Genomic DNA, 12,207 nt, shown 5'->3' on the forward strand with positions numbered 1-12,207 from the left:
GCTAGAATGCAAGTGGTTTCTCATACTCAGATGGGAAGTTGTTTATGTTATTGTTTCACATAATTTGTAGGTAGTCACACGTGGTCTGAGAAGCAGAAAAGTCACACATATAATTCTCTCGAGGCAGTTTGTTGAAAGAAGTTTGCTTGCAGGCCACGGACAATAACTTTCATGGGTAAAAAAGTGTAGCTTTCCTGACGAAGTGTTCTCGGCTTGCGAGCCAGCTTAAATCGGCGTTAGCGTCCAATGTTTCGAGCGCATACATTGCTCCCATCATAAGGTAGAGAGCATCCTGCTTAGAGCAATGTATGCGCTCCAAACGTTGGACGCTAACGCCGATATAACCTGGCTCGCAAGCCGAGAACACTGTTCGAATCTCCACAGGCATATAATAAGAATGTATCATACCCAAATGACACATCTGGCGTAATACCTAACGTGCCAAATTTTGGAAAATAGGGGCTGAAAGCGTGTGTGAGAACCAGAGGGACTTAACTCCAATTTATCAGATTTATAGGAGAGGAAATAATGTATTCTTAGGAATATGACTCTTAAACGTGACTCCGCCTTACAGATAAGAATTAGAAGTGGAAAAATGTCGATTTACTCCAAATACTCTTCAGAGGATTTTTTCTAACAAAACTGAAAACAGCATTATTGTAGTTACGTTCCTCTGATTCCCGTAGGACGATAGGTGAAATACATTTCATATGTGATGTTTGAAAGAAGTTGTGTTAAGATGTCAAACATGTAGCCCACAGCCATGCTGTATGAAGAAAGCATAGAGGATAAGCTCCAATCACACTTAATCTAGGCTCACAACAAAGATAGCGGCTGAGTGACCATGCTTAATGAAAGGCAAAGAAAACAGTTAATCATTATGAAACAATGAGTTTCATGTTTAAGATCATTCTATCATATGTATAATTAATGCAGTTGCTTATAGAAATAAGAATGGTCCAAAATGCTTCAAAGAAATTTAAAATATGAGGTGTTGCGGATACGAAGGGCGAACTCAAAAAAGTTCATTGTGATGGAAATGCGTTTCAAGTTGCCAGGCACAGTGCAAACTCCATAAAATCTTTGAAAATCACGCATGAAACATTCCGATCTACTGTTACCAAGTTTTTGTGGAGCTCGAACTGTGCCTGACAACTTGAAACGCACTTCCCTCACAATGCACTTTGTTGAGTTCGCCCTTCGTATCAGCAATGCTTCATATCGTCTCTAGGAAAAACCTAGAAAATTAATACGCCCATTCAAATTTAAAACCTTTATTTGCATACTAAATAGAAAGTATTTTCACCAGATACTTGAAATTAGTTTGGGAAAATCTAAAATAAGAGAAATTCCTATCCCTGTTCTCGTGTTGATATTTCCTGGCAAATACTCTGTAAGAGGCTGTCGCGGTCTATTGCCGCGCTATACATTGACGAAACAATGCTTTATACTCCGAAGTCGATACTAAAGGTTCATGGACGTCTGCAGGATTTTTTCCAAAGAGGGGCAAGCAAGGTAGTTTTTCAGGGGGGGGGGCAAACAAGGTGCATAACAGTGTTGTCTCCTCAAAAAACATTGCTTTAATTTGAAGTTATCATATTCATCTTATTTGAAAATAAGATCCTTAGGAAAATATTTGGACCTAAAAGGGATGAGGAGACAATTAGAATAATTAAATCAAGAAGACTTCGGTGGGCAGGCCATGTGGCACGAATGGGAGAGGAAAGAGGAGTTTACAGGATTCTTGTTGGGAAACCTGATGGTAAGAGACCTGTAGGAAGGCCAAGACGAAGATGGAGGGACAACGTTGAGATAGACCTAAAGGAAATCGGTAGGGATGGAACAGAGTATATAGATCTTGCTGAGGATAGGGAGAGATGGAAGGCTTGTGTTGCTGCAGCCACGAACCTTCGGGTTTAAGAACGCTAGAGAGTTAGTTAGTTAGCTAGTGATGTTCATGCAATAATTAACATATATTATTGCAGCTGAAATGGAATTGTGTGATATATATATAATTTTTGGTTGACTTTCATTTTCCAGGTAGGTAGTGCACCCCCCCCCCCCCCCCCTTTGCCTCTCTTTCGGACTTCCATGCAAAGGTTCTATTTTTATTTCGCGTCTACCACTTTCGGTTAATCGCGATGATAAAGGATGTGATAGGTGATGGAAGTAGTATAAAGACAATGACCCAACCCATCCATATTTTCTAGTCCAGGCTCTAATCCGACATTAGATTGATTGATTGAGTTTATTTTACTTCGCGTTTTGTGCCTCTTGGCTAATTTGCGAAGATGAGGATGAGTGATGAAATTGATGAATGGACATTCACAAACAACCAAGCCCGACCGGGATTCGAACCCGGGACCCTTGGCGTCGCAGCGCGATGTGCTAACCGCTCGGCCACAGGGTCGGGCAATCCGACATTAGACTTCGCAGTTTATTACGCTAACCAATTTGCCACGGGATCGGCTTCTTCGTGTTTGTCTGCTCATCAAATGATTAATTAGTTATTCAAACTATATAGGTAGGAAAGCTATATAAAATAACGAAACAAGAAAAATAAATCCACTTGACGTCTTGTGGCATTAGTTTTACGGAATGGCCTTGGGGAATAAACATCGCCCATTTCCTGGTTCAGCTCGAAACAATTCAGTTGCCTTATCGAAGATGCTCTTGGGCACGCAGGGTTTCTATCCTACTTCGCCGTAATTCAGTTGTTGTATCTTGATTAATATGCTGTTTTGTAGAGTCAACCGCAGATTAAATAGGAGAAAAAAGATTTTCCCGACGGAAAATAAGTTGGTAATGCTGCAAACACCGAGGCATTCTTGATAAGACGCTTGAGGAGCGTCGAGCAAACTTTCCTGAGAAAGCACAACCCCAGTATCGAAGGTCATGCTACACGTGGATTGGCAACTTTCGGGAGCATGCTGTCTGTCTACCCAAATACCTGTTTGAAAATGAATCTTCTGTTCGCATTTTATTTTTCAAATGTAGTTCTGACATTGTAATCATTTTGCAATTATTTTTATTTGTTCTTATTTCGCTTCGCTTTTATGTCACTTTTATAATTAATCGAAACTATGAAGATGGATGATAATTAGATTAAATTAATGAAGAGACACCTAAAAAAGATATTTACAGACCAGGACTCGAACCCGGAACCTAAAGCGGATAGGTTGTGGGGAAAACCGTCAATAACTCCCGCCACGAACTTACTTATAATTTTTGTAATTTCTCACGAGTATTTTTTGTTCGGTTCATGCATAATACCTGCTTTCGGAAACTTAATTTATAAGTGACACACTTCGTTCGGTAGGAACAAGCCACGTATTGTTTGAATGGAGGGACCCATCTCGTTCATATACTACTAGATACAATCATGAACTATACTTGAAATGGCCTCCCGATGGCGCAGTGGTAGCGTCGTCGCCTTGTAATGAAGGGGTCCCGGGTTCGATACCCGGTGGAGGCACAAGTGATTGGGATTTCACTTTAAACTGTAGGTCCAGTCCCGATTAGCCTAACTGTGCATAGAGTGGACTCAAATCAATCAATCATATATGATAGAAGTTAAGAAAAAGATAAAAATTTTAGAAGAGATACTGTGAACAAGTCGAGTTGGAGAGAGATTGTCTTTTGTCTTTGTTAAATGTATTTCATGTAGTTTATATAACATGAAGTTATAAGTTAAATAAATGTTGTTTTGTTCGTTAACGTTTGACCTAATTGAAGATTATTACAATATACTTGAAATGTGACGTGCTAAACACTACTTTCGGAGATCAGTTGGACATGGCAATTTTGATATACAAGTTGCATTTTCTCTACTTAGATTCATCATGTCCAAATTTTATCCTAATAGATAATCTCCCAACAACGCAAAATGTTTTAATTGACTCGAATTCACAATGACTCATATACAGTGTGTTTATAAATGAACGGTGGGGTTTCAAAAATTAATAATACATTTATATATTACCTTACACGGGCAAAACGTACACCGTAAGCAGCAGCAACTGTCCAAGTTTATATAACTTTATTTATATTTGTATAAAGATAGAAATCAAGAGGGGGCAATTGCCCCTCTGTGCCTCCTTGCAGGTGCTCTTGACCGTCTGGAAGAAATAGTGCACGACAGACGTGAAAACTAAATCCATCTTCAGTATCCTTTTGTCTTGCTACTCTTAGATTCTGCAACCTTTCTTTCTATAGTTCAATGTTTGCCCCCTAACCCCCTAGAATTGATTTCCGTACAAGTTTGAGAGCTAATCTCCCCTGCACCCTGTGGTTGCGCCACTGCACCTTCTTCCGCCGTTGTTGCTTTGTGAACTTTCATCGGCTTGAAAATACTTTTCTTCAAGAGCATAATATCGTTTAATAACCGGCGATAAGATTCCTCAACCCTAAATTTCTGGATTAAAGTATAATAATATAGAAGCATGGAAATCTGAAAGGGGGCGAGGATGGCCACATTTCCCCTTTAGAAAACGAAGGTCAGCTAAAAGTATATATTTCACGCGTATAATTTGATCCCAGTCATAGTAATGTATATTAATTATTATAATGGGAATGCAGGAATGCGATAATTTTGAATTCAAGTGGTGTTTCTTGAGGGGGCAACACTATTATCTGGTTAATATGCCCCATGGAAAAATACCTTGCTTGTCCCTGCGTCGAAAATATCGGCAGACGTCAATGATTAGGGGGTGGGGCATGTGCCCCCCCCCCCCTTTGCACCCCGTGCGCACGTCTATGACTACTCATTTCTACACTAGTTGGAAGCTGTATTCAATTTCGAGCCAAAAATGTAATTTTCAAATCAGGATTGTTAAACGTCCACGAACCCATAAATTCTAATGGGTTCTATTGGGTTCCGCAACAAGACCGGAACCTTCTTTATCGCACAGTTTAAATTCGGTCCAAGTTGCGTATTCTTTCATTTCAATATGGAACTTAGACAGTCTTTAAATTGATCCGGAAAGAAGGTCCCTGTGCCGTATTTCAATTGATCCGGGGAAAAGGTTCCTGGAACGAATTGAAATATTTTAAACATAAAAAGGTTCTTTACGGTCCAGATCCATTTATGTTTGCTAATATTCCCTGCTGAACTGGAATTGAATTGATTTAAAATTCCTGACCCTTTAACAACCCTGGTTGAAATTCATTTTTTTACAAACAACCATATTTTTAACGGCTATTTCACATTAATCCCATACGATATACTGAGTTATTTTTCGCAATGTTCAAAAGAAAGGTAAGAGATTTGAGCTATTCCTTTTTCTTCCTTGATGTTTAATAGATTATATTTGTCACGCGCCTATAACGTTACTAGCTAACATTTGTGAATTGTTCTTTCCTTGTAACGTTAACATCTACCATACTGAATTTATTTACGTTCCTTATGCAGATGGTATGTACCCAACTGCATTTTGTTCCTTTCCGCTACAGTGGTTTACATTTTGTTACATTCCTATGTAACGTTAATTAACCAAATTGCCTTTCACTTCATTCCGTTACGGAGGATTGCATTCATTACGTTCCCATGTACCGTTATTTACTACCATGTTGCATTTCGTTACGTTTTTGTAACGCTAGTATATACCATATTGCATTTCGTTACTACGCTCCTTGTAACGGTAGTATATACCATATTGCATATTACGTTATGTTCCAATGTCCTCATTTCGTTCCGTTCCTTTATAACGATAATATCTTCCATAATACATTTTGTTACGTTCTCTGTAACGTCAGTCTATAACATATTGCATTTCGTTACGTTACATGGGTACCAGCAGCTGAACCATACTCTTCCTCCTACAAAATGGAACGTACCGTGTAACGCAAATTGGGTACGTTACGACTCCCTGGCTGAGTGTCGATGTGGCAACTGGCAGATCATTCGGCACTGACGTTGCAGAAACACAGTCCGCATTAGGCTACGTAAAAGAAATCCAAATCGACAAATACCCCTGGGTTCCTAGGAAAAAGACCTGTACAGCAGATATCTGACTGAGGAAGTTCCATTCTACAGAAGAGAAGGTGATATTAAGAAGTCCTGCAGCTTCTTCCTGTGTGATTGGTTTTGAATTTCCTTTTGTCCGGTACTGGAAGACTCTTCGTTGTCCAGTACTGTACGATCGCCACATGAAAGCACCTCGTTCAATTTTACAATACAATTTTTTCTTGTCTTGAATTTTAAAAGGCCGTCTCGTGCCTCGGTACCATTCCTGTCGCGCGCGCGCGCGCGAGCGTGTGTGTTAGTGTGTGTGTGTGCGTTTTTGTGTACAGCCACCCGCAATAAAAATAAAAATGACCCACCTAGATCCTGAAATGCAGGCTTGCTACTGAAAAGGTGCGATTGAAGTTCGCTCATCGTCGTAGCGTTAGGTAGGGTAGCGAGTTTTTCAGGTTCTAGGGTTCCATTTTTTATTGCTAGTGACTGTACATACTAGGAAAAAAGAAAACATCAGCTAACAGACTTCTTTATTCCACATTAATCGATCCCGTACACAGAAATAATAACGTTTCAACACCAAGGCCAAAAGGGACCGCAGCGGGAAGCGAAATTCAATTACCTAATGGCGAAATTCTGTACCGGCAGCAAGAAGTAATAAAATACACAACTATTTCATTATTTCTCCAGCGTTCCCAGCAGCAGCAAGGTAAACAAGGAAAGCAACAGAGAAGCCAATCATATCCCACCTCACCAGAACGACCGTCTCCTTTTCTTGGGGAAAAGATTAAACGCTATTGTTACTCACATGGAGCGAGGCAAAATGCGATGCATATTTCAGGAGATAAAGTAGGGGAGACTGCAGCTCCGAGTCTTTCCTTCATAAGGATTTCATAAGACCAAAGAGCACACAGCCTATTCTTGTTACTGAAATTTTCAGTGGGGCTTCGTTCCGCTTGGCTACCGTATCTCGTCTACGAAGCGGGGGTCTTTCACGAGGTGACGCTAATATATATCGTTGAAGACACCTGAACATACCTGCAGCTGCCTCTCGATTATTCACATGCACGTTGATGACTTATTCACCGTACGGATCATGTGAACTATGCGGCGATGGTTCACGTCTCCGCTCAGGTTTCATTTATACAGCGCAACGGGGCACCTTACTTCATATTTCATCGTTTTATGTGCGTTGCATGGAATACGTGCTATCCGGATCACGCAGGTTGTTACTTAAATTTGAACTGTGCACTTCAAAATATCACTCTTACTGTCATTCAGTCTAGTATGAGAGCACTGGCGTCAAACAGAGCGACTTAGAGGCACGTTCAATACATAACCAGAAATTTTCAATAAAATCTACTGTAAAATGCCCATGAAAAGAAAACTTAGAACGCGTGTTCTGCTTGAGACCCCTGAGTTAACACCGGAAGTCCCGTAGAGCAGGGAGCAAAATTCCTGTATTAACGGCGTAAGCGCTGTAGCACAGGAAGCGAAATTCCTGTATTAACGGCGTAAGCCCTGTAGGACAGGAAGCAAAATTCCTGTATTAACGGCGGAAGTCCAAAAATATAGCAGAATGTGCACGAAACTGGAGATGCGATCAGCGATTCGTGGTTATGTTGGAAAAATGTCCTTTGGTGACTTTTATAAACACTTATATATCTTCACAAACTCAGATGACTTTATTGGATAGTCACCGAGGATGAGTCTTAGACCGACCATTTTTCGCCCTGAAAGCTAGAGCGCTCATCGCCATCACCTAGGCCCTAGAAAGCGGGACCCCAGGCGTATCTAGAAAAAAGCCATGACGACTTGTTTGGCACAGGAATGGGGACATGCTTGAGGACCACCTAACCAAAACGCAATTCTGTGAACAGTAATTCTTATAGTGCATCTTTGCGGGACCGGTTGAAGCCAGCAATAATACGAAAACTCCTGGGTTTGCTTCAACACACCTTTGCTTGCAACATAGCAATGTCAGTCCACATAATATGCACTGTTGCCGTCGCATCTGATCTCAATTGGTTTGTTTGGACGTTTACGACCGTGCACGTTCTTGTTCAACTCTGTCTTTACAATACGTGCTATAAAAAGGCACAAATGAATCTTGGAAGGATCCGAGATGGTAACGATATACAGTATTGCCCTTTGGAGGGAGGGCTACCGTTTGGACTGGGCAATGCAGCATGGTGAACGCTGTTATATGGTACGCTGTTTGCCTTTCACGCAATGAAAACCTCCGTATAATTTCGTGGCAACTGGTTAAGGTGCAAAAATCCAGCTAACACCACATGCATTGAACCTAAGTTGGCAAGCACATGCAAACAACTGCCCGCACTAATTTATTTCATCCCCTCTCTTCCAACAGCATTCAAGTTTCAGGAGTCGGGAGAGACGATATCTTTGACAAGGAGGCGAGAACTTACTCTGCTGTGACTGGTAGATGCTGTCAAGATGAGAAACGGTCACCTGCCCAGAGGATCGTCTTGCCACGGTCCAGCACTCGTTCCACTCAACTGGGGAATCCCCATGACAGCTGAATGTCGGGTTTATCGATCTGAGGCGAACGGAGACGGGATGGCTTACTTGTGGAACAGCGTGGTCTTTTTGGAAAGGATGGGGGAACTTCTCCTCGTAAAACGGCAGTAATTCGTTCCCTATCTCATTTTTCATTGGACGTCCGACATCGTCGATGATTCTCTATGCAGCTCGCTTCTCCCGTCAGCGTTTCAAGCATATCTGCTTCGTCTTCTTCCACCCTCACGTATCATGGTTCCGCATTGTTATAACGTTTCAAAATGCATTTCACGCATTGTGCTTATGCGGTATTAGCCCTGCAATTTCCACAAAGTATTCGTTTGTTTGCTTCGTTGCTGCGATCCTCAGCACAGTTTTCTTTGAATTAGTTAATCGATATTTCAGTTTTTACCTCTTCAGGTATTCGCCTCTCTTTTCCTTTCGTGTCTTTATAAATACTTTCCTGTTCATTTTAGAGTTGTTAAAGGACGTTTTTATATATATATAAAAATAGACATAATTACGTACTGAAATATTAGTTTTGATTTCCAGAGTAATTCTGTTCTGCACAGAGTAGAAATATGAGAGTCGTATAAAAAGTTTTGTACATTGTTCATTTTCGCTCCGTAGAACAAGGCAATAGCTTGGATTATCGCGTCAGCTGTGAGTCACAGTCTAGTCTAGAATGTTGTGCATTTGTTTGCTGGTAGAAAGCTGTGCCTTGGAATGAATTTTTTGGAAATGTTAAGTCCACTTTATGCACAGATAGGCTAGCCGGGACTGGACCTACAGTTTAAAGTGGGATCCAAACCACTGTGTAATGTGCCTCCACCGGGGTGGGGTGTCTTGGAATGGAAAAGGGAATGAGTCTACTAACATGGTGTTAATGTAGTCACCTTATACTTCAGGGGGTCCTGGGTTCGACACCAGGTGGAGACACACAGTTGATAGGATCCCACTTCAAACTGTAAGTCCAATCCCGATTTGCATATGTGTGCATAAAGTCGACTCAAAACAAACTTCCAACACTAGAGGGATATGTAAACGAGCTCTGAAAATATAGTGAACAACTTAACCTTTCCTTCTCCTAACACCTGTTAGTAGTAAGAGAACACAAAGGAAACCGGAGATCTTGAGTATCCTCTGAAGACGGGGGCGAAACAAGATGATTATAATGTACACCATCTTTCCATCCCTGTCCCACAAGTTAAATGTGCACCTTGGCTACAACATACAGCTCCATATAGACGGTTTGAGCGCAAGCCAATCTCGCATTTCCCAACGCCATGAGCTACACCCGGAAAAGTGGAACGGCTTCAAGCTCGATTACACAGCCAAGCAACATCCAAGGAAACCACGGCAACACTACACACTGTTGATGATTTCTGTGCTTCAAGCTTTGGTCTCCATCTACAGAGCGTCTCTGAGGGACATTCATCCATTCATACACCCAAGATTGCAATATCTATTTGAGAAGTAGGGAGGGGATTTCTAGGAACTAAACATCTTTGTAATAGGCAGGCAAACAGGAAACTAGAAGGATGTCTCACCACCATCATTCTCATCATCGCCATAGCCAAAGATGACAGAAAAGTGACGTAAAATTACAAATACAAATAAATTATGGAAATATGTCCATAAAAAGGCACTATAAAATAATAAAGACACCAAAATAACCAATGATTATTAATAACAAACTTGTCATTGCAGAGCGATTATTTGATTTTTTTTGTATTCTAATGTATTTTATTATTTTGCATCGCTTTTTTGCTTCTTCTGGGACCTTCCCGAACCAGGGACCTCCAATAGTGAGGTCGTGAGTCAACAACTCAACACGCTCGGCCAATGAGGTCGAGCATAGATTTGAATTAACATTATATTTTTTCAGTTTAACATAAACGAGTGGCAGATCCAAAGTAGCGAAAGACTGATTGATTTGATTATTTTACTTAGCTTTTCTGCCACTAATCGCGAAGATGAGGATGAGTGATGAAAGGACATACACAATGAACACCCAGGAGTCGAATCCGGGACACCTGGCACCGTATCGCACTGTGCTAACCTCTCTTCCACGGAGGTCGGCGCAGTAGCGAAAGAAAAAGGATGTAAGGAAAAAAAATCCAAGAGGCACTATCAGCTGCAAAATTTATGCACTAAATCTGAAAATAAGTGTTATCAGGCTCAAAAGAACAAGAAGCATTAAAGCCTACGGTTTACTACAAAGGTAAAAACAGGCATATAGGCTCGGCACAGTGTTGATAATGAAAGGTTCTCAAATATGTCTCAAAAACAAAAGCTTATAATCTGCAACTACATGATGCATGCATATAATAATTTTTTGTCTCCGTGCATGTGTCCAATTATATTTACTAGTAGCTTACTGAAATTGCTCGCGTAATAATATTTTCCATGTCGTAATCCATCGCAAACGCCGACACAATTTAATGCTAATCTATCCATTAAGCTAAAACATAATGGAAGTTTAATCTCGTTTTTTGATCTGTCAGTTTCCTGCTCCGCTTTTATTTATATTCTCTGGCAGTTTAAATAATCCTCATTGTCTCTAAAATGAATATCAAGCTGCCCTTTCCCGATTTGCAATTAGGCATGGTAGGTTGGTCTCTAAGGTGGCAGAAATGTGCAGTAATGCAAAAATAACATGTCCTCCTATCACTGACCATAACATTAGAAAAAAAAGAAGAAAACCAATTGGGGAACGAACAAAATATATTAGGAAAATATAGGAGGGAGAGAGAGAGAGAGAGAGAGAGAGAGAGAGAGAGAGAGAGAGAGAGAGAGAGAGAGAGAGAGAGAGAGAGAGAGAGAGAGAGAGAGAGAGAGAGAGAACAAAAATGCATCAAATCAAGGTTTATGTATTTTTGTGTACCACACAGAACAGCTGTTGATAAAAGTAACCTTTAGATTATTTCTGGGTATTTTGACACAACAAAAAGGACAGACAACATTCGCAGTTTATGTACTTTAATAAAAAAAAATCAATGGCGAAGGACGTTTTTAATAGAAGAAGAATGTTCTCTGGATCTTTGAATACAGAACTACTAAAAAGACTAATGAAACATTTTGTATGGAGCCGTAGCGCTGTATGGCGTTGAAACCTGGATGCTACGAAGAAGTGAGGAAAAGTCACCAGAGGCTTTAGATATATGGCTACGGCGAAGAATGGAGCGGGTAAAATTTATAAAGTAAGAAATAAAACTGTGTTAGATAGAATTGGCGAAGGAAGAGTAAAACTGGGAATCATCAAGAAAGAAAAAGAAACCGCCTGCTAAAAGACCTATTGGAAAGAATAGTTAACCGGATAAGGAATCGGAGATGAAGATGTCAATTGATAGATGGAGTTATAGTAAGTGGATTCTACGCCGACATGAAAGTTAATGTGCAAGATCGGAAAGTTGCCGTGAAAAACTTGCCTTTTAAGGCAGAACAATGAATGAATCTATTAATTCACATATTTGGGTTCTGCATGTAGAGAGCACACAATTTGAGAGGCAAAGAATGAATGAAAGGGCTTTATTAAAACAAATATTTAATAATATTTAATACAATATTAATTAATATATATAGTGATAATAGTAAAGTGTAGAGAGAGCGAGAAACGGAAAAGGAAAAGGGGTTGACTTGTACATAAAAGAAGATGAGAAGAGGGGTAAGGGAAGGAGAAGACACAGAAAAATGTATAAGTATTGTAAGGTACAGCTGCAAAGGCTTGT

The 12,207-nt window shown here is 40.4% G+C and overlaps 1 protein-coding gene across 3 annotated transcripts in view; it reads right to left on the reverse strand.

Moving 5' to 3' along the window:
- LOC145985301 (kelch-like protein 5) overlaps nucleotides 1-12,207 on the reverse strand; it is a 297,996-nt gene that overhangs the window by 80,818 nt on the left and 204,971 nt on the right. The gene's annotated exons all lie outside the window — the stretch shown is intronic.

The sequence above is a fragment of the Lepisma saccharinum genome, chromosome 3, assembly GCF_977018435.1.
Source record: "Lepisma saccharinum chromosome 3, izLepSacc3.1, whole genome shotgun sequence".
Classification (NCBI taxonomy): Eukaryota; Metazoa; Arthropoda; class Insecta; order Zygentoma; family Lepismatidae; genus Lepisma; species Lepisma saccharinum.